Source organism: Cibotium barometz, chromosome 10 (genome assembly GCF_041138505.1).
Source record: "Cibotium barometz isolate CiBa-2024 chromosome 10, ASM4113850v1, whole genome shotgun sequence".
Taxonomy (NCBI): domain Eukaryota; kingdom Viridiplantae; phylum Streptophyta; class Polypodiopsida; order Cyatheales; family Cibotiaceae; genus Cibotium; species Cibotium barometz.
Genome location: NC_141055.1, coordinates 43,015,180 through 43,021,179, shown reverse-complemented (window position 1 = coordinate 43,021,179; position 6,000 = coordinate 43,015,180).

Genomic DNA, 6,000 nt, shown 5'->3' with positions numbered 1-6,000 from the left:
TACATAATGCGATATGTAGTATCATCACATGTTTCTCCATAATCTCGTTTTTTTATTTTGTACATGTGCGCTAGAATCCATATACCATATATCTTTAGATTCTATTACATCTCCTATTGTGGAATTGAGTATATGTTGCATCACAAATAGTTGCTCACTTCTGTTATCACCACCTTATTTATTAGATGATGCATAGTTACCTTGCTGAAACTTTCCACTTTTAATGTCATTATACTTTTTAAAGAAATCTTTTGCCATGTGCCCTAGTTTGCCATAATAATAGCACTCTATGCTTTGTGCATTCTGATTTCTTTGTTAAATCTTCCACTTGTATATGATTGTTGTTGTTGCTGCTGCTATCTAACGAATGATTAGACTATTGTTCTCCATAATTCTAGTTTCCATGTCGGCCACCATCTTGGCCTAAACCACAACCTTTACCTCTGCCTCTACCTAAATTGGAGTAGAAGGCCTATTCTAATGTGTTATTTCTTTGTGAAGAAGAGTCGTCACCCAGAGACTTTCGTTCTATGATCAACATAGACACTAAGTCCTAAAAGTTAGAAACATTCTCTCTGACTATTACAATGGAGGTCTTCAATAGCTTGTACTCTTTGCCAAGCCCATTTAGATAGACGTTCCCTAATCATCATCTTACACAGATATATTGATAGACCCAAGGGATTCAATAGTGCCCTTGATCTTTAAGGCATACTCATTTATAGTAGACATGCTTTTCTTCTCCGTAGTATGCAACTCTTGTTTTAGCTACAGTTTTCTTGCCTTTGGGTCTTGAACATCTGCACTAGGTAGGGAAGCCCTCTTCGGAGAACTTCTAAATCTAAGTGTGAGTGTCCTCCTTTGCCATTGGGGTCCGGGGATGGAGAAAGTCTTACTAATTACTAAGAGCAATGGCAGTGTCTAGTCTCCTTTACAAGAGAATGTGCCAAAAAAACTACTTAGATAGGAGAGGTTTAACAAGGCCTAATGAGGATGAGTGAGTAATAGGCTGATTTGAAAAAATCAGCAACTCAACCTTCTTGGCTCAAGAGATGGAGACAATGGCTTATAGATATGCCAAAGCCCCTTAAAAGCACGCCAATGTCTAGCATAGAGAGAGTTAATGGTGATGAGGCTCAAGAACAGGATTACTGGCTCGTAGCACACCTTCAATGCGGATGGAAGACTCGCCTTAGTGTCAAAAGACAGTCTCTCTCTGATGTTGATGGGAGGGCTGCAATAGGCACCACCTAGCCACCATCGAGGGCTGCCTCCTACTACTGTTGATGACTGATGTCGAGGCTACTACTGCTGTCGAGGGCTGTCGCTTACAGATCTTTGAGTAGAACATTCACCACCTCAACCAAGGGCTCCTCACCGTTCCAATTTGCTTACCTTGATATACCGGCCTTCAATGTTGCAGGTCACCGCTTACGCTTGCTTGATATACTGGTCAATGTTGTAGGTCACTGCTTTCGCTTCGAGCTTGTGCCAGGAAGGAAGCTCAGAGGTTCAGGCAGAACAGAAGTTCTCCACCGCTTGGCTTCACTTGCACACCTGCTTCAGTTTGCGTTTAGATCCTATTTTTTTAGATCCATGTATTAATGCCTAATCTCAACCAATGATTAGCGCTTAGGGTTAAGATTGCGCCCATCTCTTAGATCTGCTCCTCTTAATCATGACAGTTGGCTGCACACACGTAGCGCAGGAAAGCAGAAGATAGCAACCAAAAGACAATCACCTGGCTTTGATACCATGCTAGGAAACTCACTAAAATGAGATCGTGCTCAAGGTCGAGTGGCGGATAAGAACATAGGGTGATGAAGGCTCACAACCCCACAAGGCACTAGGAGACAAGCTCAAATATACAAGAAAAGATAGCTTGTTTATTAGTTGCTCAAGAATACAACTATGCCCTTAGGTAGGCATGTCACCTAGGGTTAGGGTTTGCATCCCTAGGGTGACTTCACACACACACACACTACCTACACCCTTGTTCACATGCCAAGTTTATTTTCTAACACAATATATAGTACTATATAGTGGTATAGTGTAGCTCTACATTGTTATACATAGTAGTACATAGTGGTATAGTGTTACTATATAGTGCTATATATTGTGATAAAGTGCTGCTACTTAGTGCTATTGTGGTATGGTGTTGTTATACACGGTGTTGTCAGTCTGAATGCTAGTTACATCTAAAGCATTGCTATAGTACTAAATCGTAGTAGTAAGTGGCTATCCATTACAAGGAATAACTCAGTTTGATATGTGGTAGCCAATGGCTTATGGTTGGCATATAGCATCAATAACTCAATCCCTGATATGTGGCAGCCAATGTCTTATTGTTGGCATATAGCATGAATATACTACAAAAGCTAAGGCCTATATAGCATCTAATGGCATATACTAAGTACAAAAAAGAGAACACTGCATTACCTGCAGTTTATCAAGATAATGCATGGGGTTTACTATGTGTTTCTTTACTCCAATTCATTGACAATAAACATCCTTCTTGTTGGGTGACACACATCTCTGCTCTATCTAGAATCTGCAATCGTATCCCTCATATTAGTTGATCACTAGAACTATGCTCGACATCCTGCATCCTAAAATCTGCAACCAGATCCCTCATATCAATGGTCAAAATGTCATTATGTTGCTGATGTTTGCACATATCCAAAGCTAGATCACTAGAACTATGCTCGCCATCATGCATCATACTCTTATCTACATATAGATTTCTCTTATGTATGTTTAATATTTCAGAAACCTTATGTATATTGAGGCCTTCCATTTCCTCCATTGCATTTACCACCATGTTTAAACTACTTCGTTTGATAAAGACTTCATTGTTTGATATTAGATTCTTCACTATTTGAGGACTGAAACTATAGAGAACTGTGAATCATGATCCCCAATATATGGTGCAATATGAGGATTGTTGAAAACATGGGACAATACTCCATTCATACTCTCTCTATCAAAACATGTTGTCTTTGTGAAAATTATTTTTACAATATTGCTTGTAGCCTTCTTAATCTTTACATCATCAACATAGGAATCCTCAGTTCTCATCTAAAGTTCCTACTCTCTTCTTCTCTTCCTATGTTCCTACTTTCATCTTCTCTCATAGTCCCTTATGATCTCCAATTAGGGGATGTGGAGGCATCTGGAGGTATCCCCAGGTTATGCATCACTCTCTAAATGTCTATCTAGTATCCACCAATAACAACAGGGAAGCCTTCCATTATAGTAAGGAATACAAAAAATAGTAGAGGGAAAGTCTAGAGACCAAAACAACAAGGCACCAAACAAAGAAACAAAGACCAAGATGTCGAGTAAACCATTCAAAGTGAAGACACTACGTGCACATGTTTTGTAGAAGTAACTGAATTGAATTCTTTAATGTTAAAGAATTTAACTTATTAGCATTTCTACAAATTGATAAGTGGCATTGAAGTTGCTATATATCACAACTATCCAAGATAGTGCTTTTTGGTCCACCTTATCATGCTTGAAGCTCCACCCCCTTGGGGGTTTCCCTCAAAAATAGGTGAATTTATCACATGAGTTTACTATATTTTTTGAATCGCTTTTTTGGGATAAATTTAATGAAAAGCTTACATAAGGGGATTTTAAATACTTTTTTTAAAAAAAGTTATAACTTTGTATAAAAAAGGGATATCGTTTTAAATGCCCAAATTTGCATGTAAGGGATTTTCAATATACCCCTTGATTGCACATGACATAAAAGTTTTATGTGATGCTTCCACTCAATAATCACAATACAATTCAAGAAAATAGATTTTTTCACAAATTTTTGAGGCAGAAAGAGAACAATTCTGTACGTAATCAAGAAATCTTATAATAATCTGATATGAAGCACTCTTGGAGGAAAGAGCTCCCAACCACCCCCAAGCTATCTCACTTGCATTCTCACTCTCATGAAAATCTCGCACACGCACTCTCACTTGCACCGTCAATCTCTTCTTCGATTTTTTGTGTATTCCTCTTCTTTTCATCAAAAGCCAAAAGTAGCCCTTCTGGAGCTTTATCAATCCACATGCCATATTTTTGGCAATGTTGCCCTTTTTTGTAAAAAGCGTGTTCGGGAAGCTTTCTTCATACGCGGTCATTATTCCCATGAGATTACGTTTTTTTAACACTCGAAAAACAACCCTTTTCCATGGTGTGCCATTTGTGCCTCGGTGATCCAATGAGGATGCTCAATAGCTCATCTCGAACATTCCATCCTCCTCTTCGACTTTGTATCTCTTTGTCCGGGACTAAATCTTTATTCTTGACCTCCGTTTATTAGGACCTACAATGTCTCGACAAGAAAATCTAGGCACATTTTTAGCCACTCAAAGACCACTTTGGAGTCACCAAACAGATGTGAAATAATGTGAATCACCATGTATGTGTTGGCTATGATTTTGTTCAATTTTAGCTTTTTAATGATATATCACTTATGTGATTATGAGAAAAAATCAAGTTGAAACTTTGGCCATCAAATTAAAAATTATGAGAAAAAATCAAGTTAAAACTTTGCCCACTCCATTGTATAAAGTTAAAAATTATGCTCTTTTATACAATGGAGTGGGCAAATGTTAAGGCTTTCATTCTATTTTCCAGAATGCTAGTTTATAAAGTTTATAAACTAAGTCATGGGAAGGTTTTTCAATTGCTTAAGAAGAAGTCTTGAGCTAGTTTGTTCGATATATTTATGGCATTTGTTCATACAAAAGAACTTCTTGGAGGGAGACAAGGAGTGATTGTATTGCACAAGTCTGCTTTTCTCTTTGAATTCATGCTATTATCACGCAATTGTATTATCAGAGTGTGGGTTCTCCTTTTGAAGTACCACTTTTAAATTTTTGTTGTCTCTTGGATTTATCCTAGTGATAGCAAAAGGGAGGTACAAAGGTTTAAATCTACCCATTCCCATAGTGGAAAGTGATGGCATGTAATTTTAGTACCATGAAAGAAAGGGACTTCTAGATTAGCCTAATTAGCTTGGATTAGAAAAATCTTGAGAGATTATCACTAAGGAGTATGCAAAGTAAAGTGTAATGAGTATCAAAAAGATGTCAAAAAGGTGTCAAAAGGTATAATACTCCTAGAGCACATGCCTTTATAGTCCCAAGGTAATCCCACATGTAAATGACCCTGAGCCCTTGTGCCTAGGCCCACATGTGTATCCTAAGAACACTATTACAAACCATTTCCTCCTAACATGATTTCGTCCTCGAAATCGAAGGGTGGTTATGCAAAAAACAAATACAAAGGCTATATACAATGAACCAAATACATGACCAAGTGTCACCATCGCAGAGCACCAATACCAACACATGAATCTCATGACTTCTAGGATCAAATGGAAAAGATAAAAGACTCCTTTCGATGATGAGGCTAGTCAAGTTTAGGGTTAAATGGAAAAGATACGAATGTCGCCTCGAAGATGAAGTAATCCATACAATCACATCCGCCTAGATAAAAGAGAAACCCAAGCCATGTAGACTCCAAAGGAATGGCCCTTGAACCACCTAGATCGAATGGAAAATGTGAAGAGCCAATGTCAACAATGACATGGTTGGTCAACCCTCTTGGGTCAAATGGATAGATATGGTGCACATCCTGTGCACATCACAGACCTCCGATGTCGATATAGTAGCTCTTGGGTCATAAGGAAAACTCGTAAGTCTATCCTCATGACCATAATGTAAATATGACATCCATGGAATCCACCGAATGTAACCATCACACATGGTCAGAATGAAAAATGGTCCTAGCACAAAAGAATCATTGTGTAGGCCAAGACATAAAGAGAATGTGGGGGAGAGAGAGAGAGCTTGAGTTCCTTCAAGCAAACACACACACACAAAAGAGAGTGCAAGACACGAGAGAGATGGATGGCTGAATTTTCTTCTATCTTCTTCTCTTCTCTACAACCATATAACTAAAAGATAAGAGTACATACATAAAGGGAAAATACCA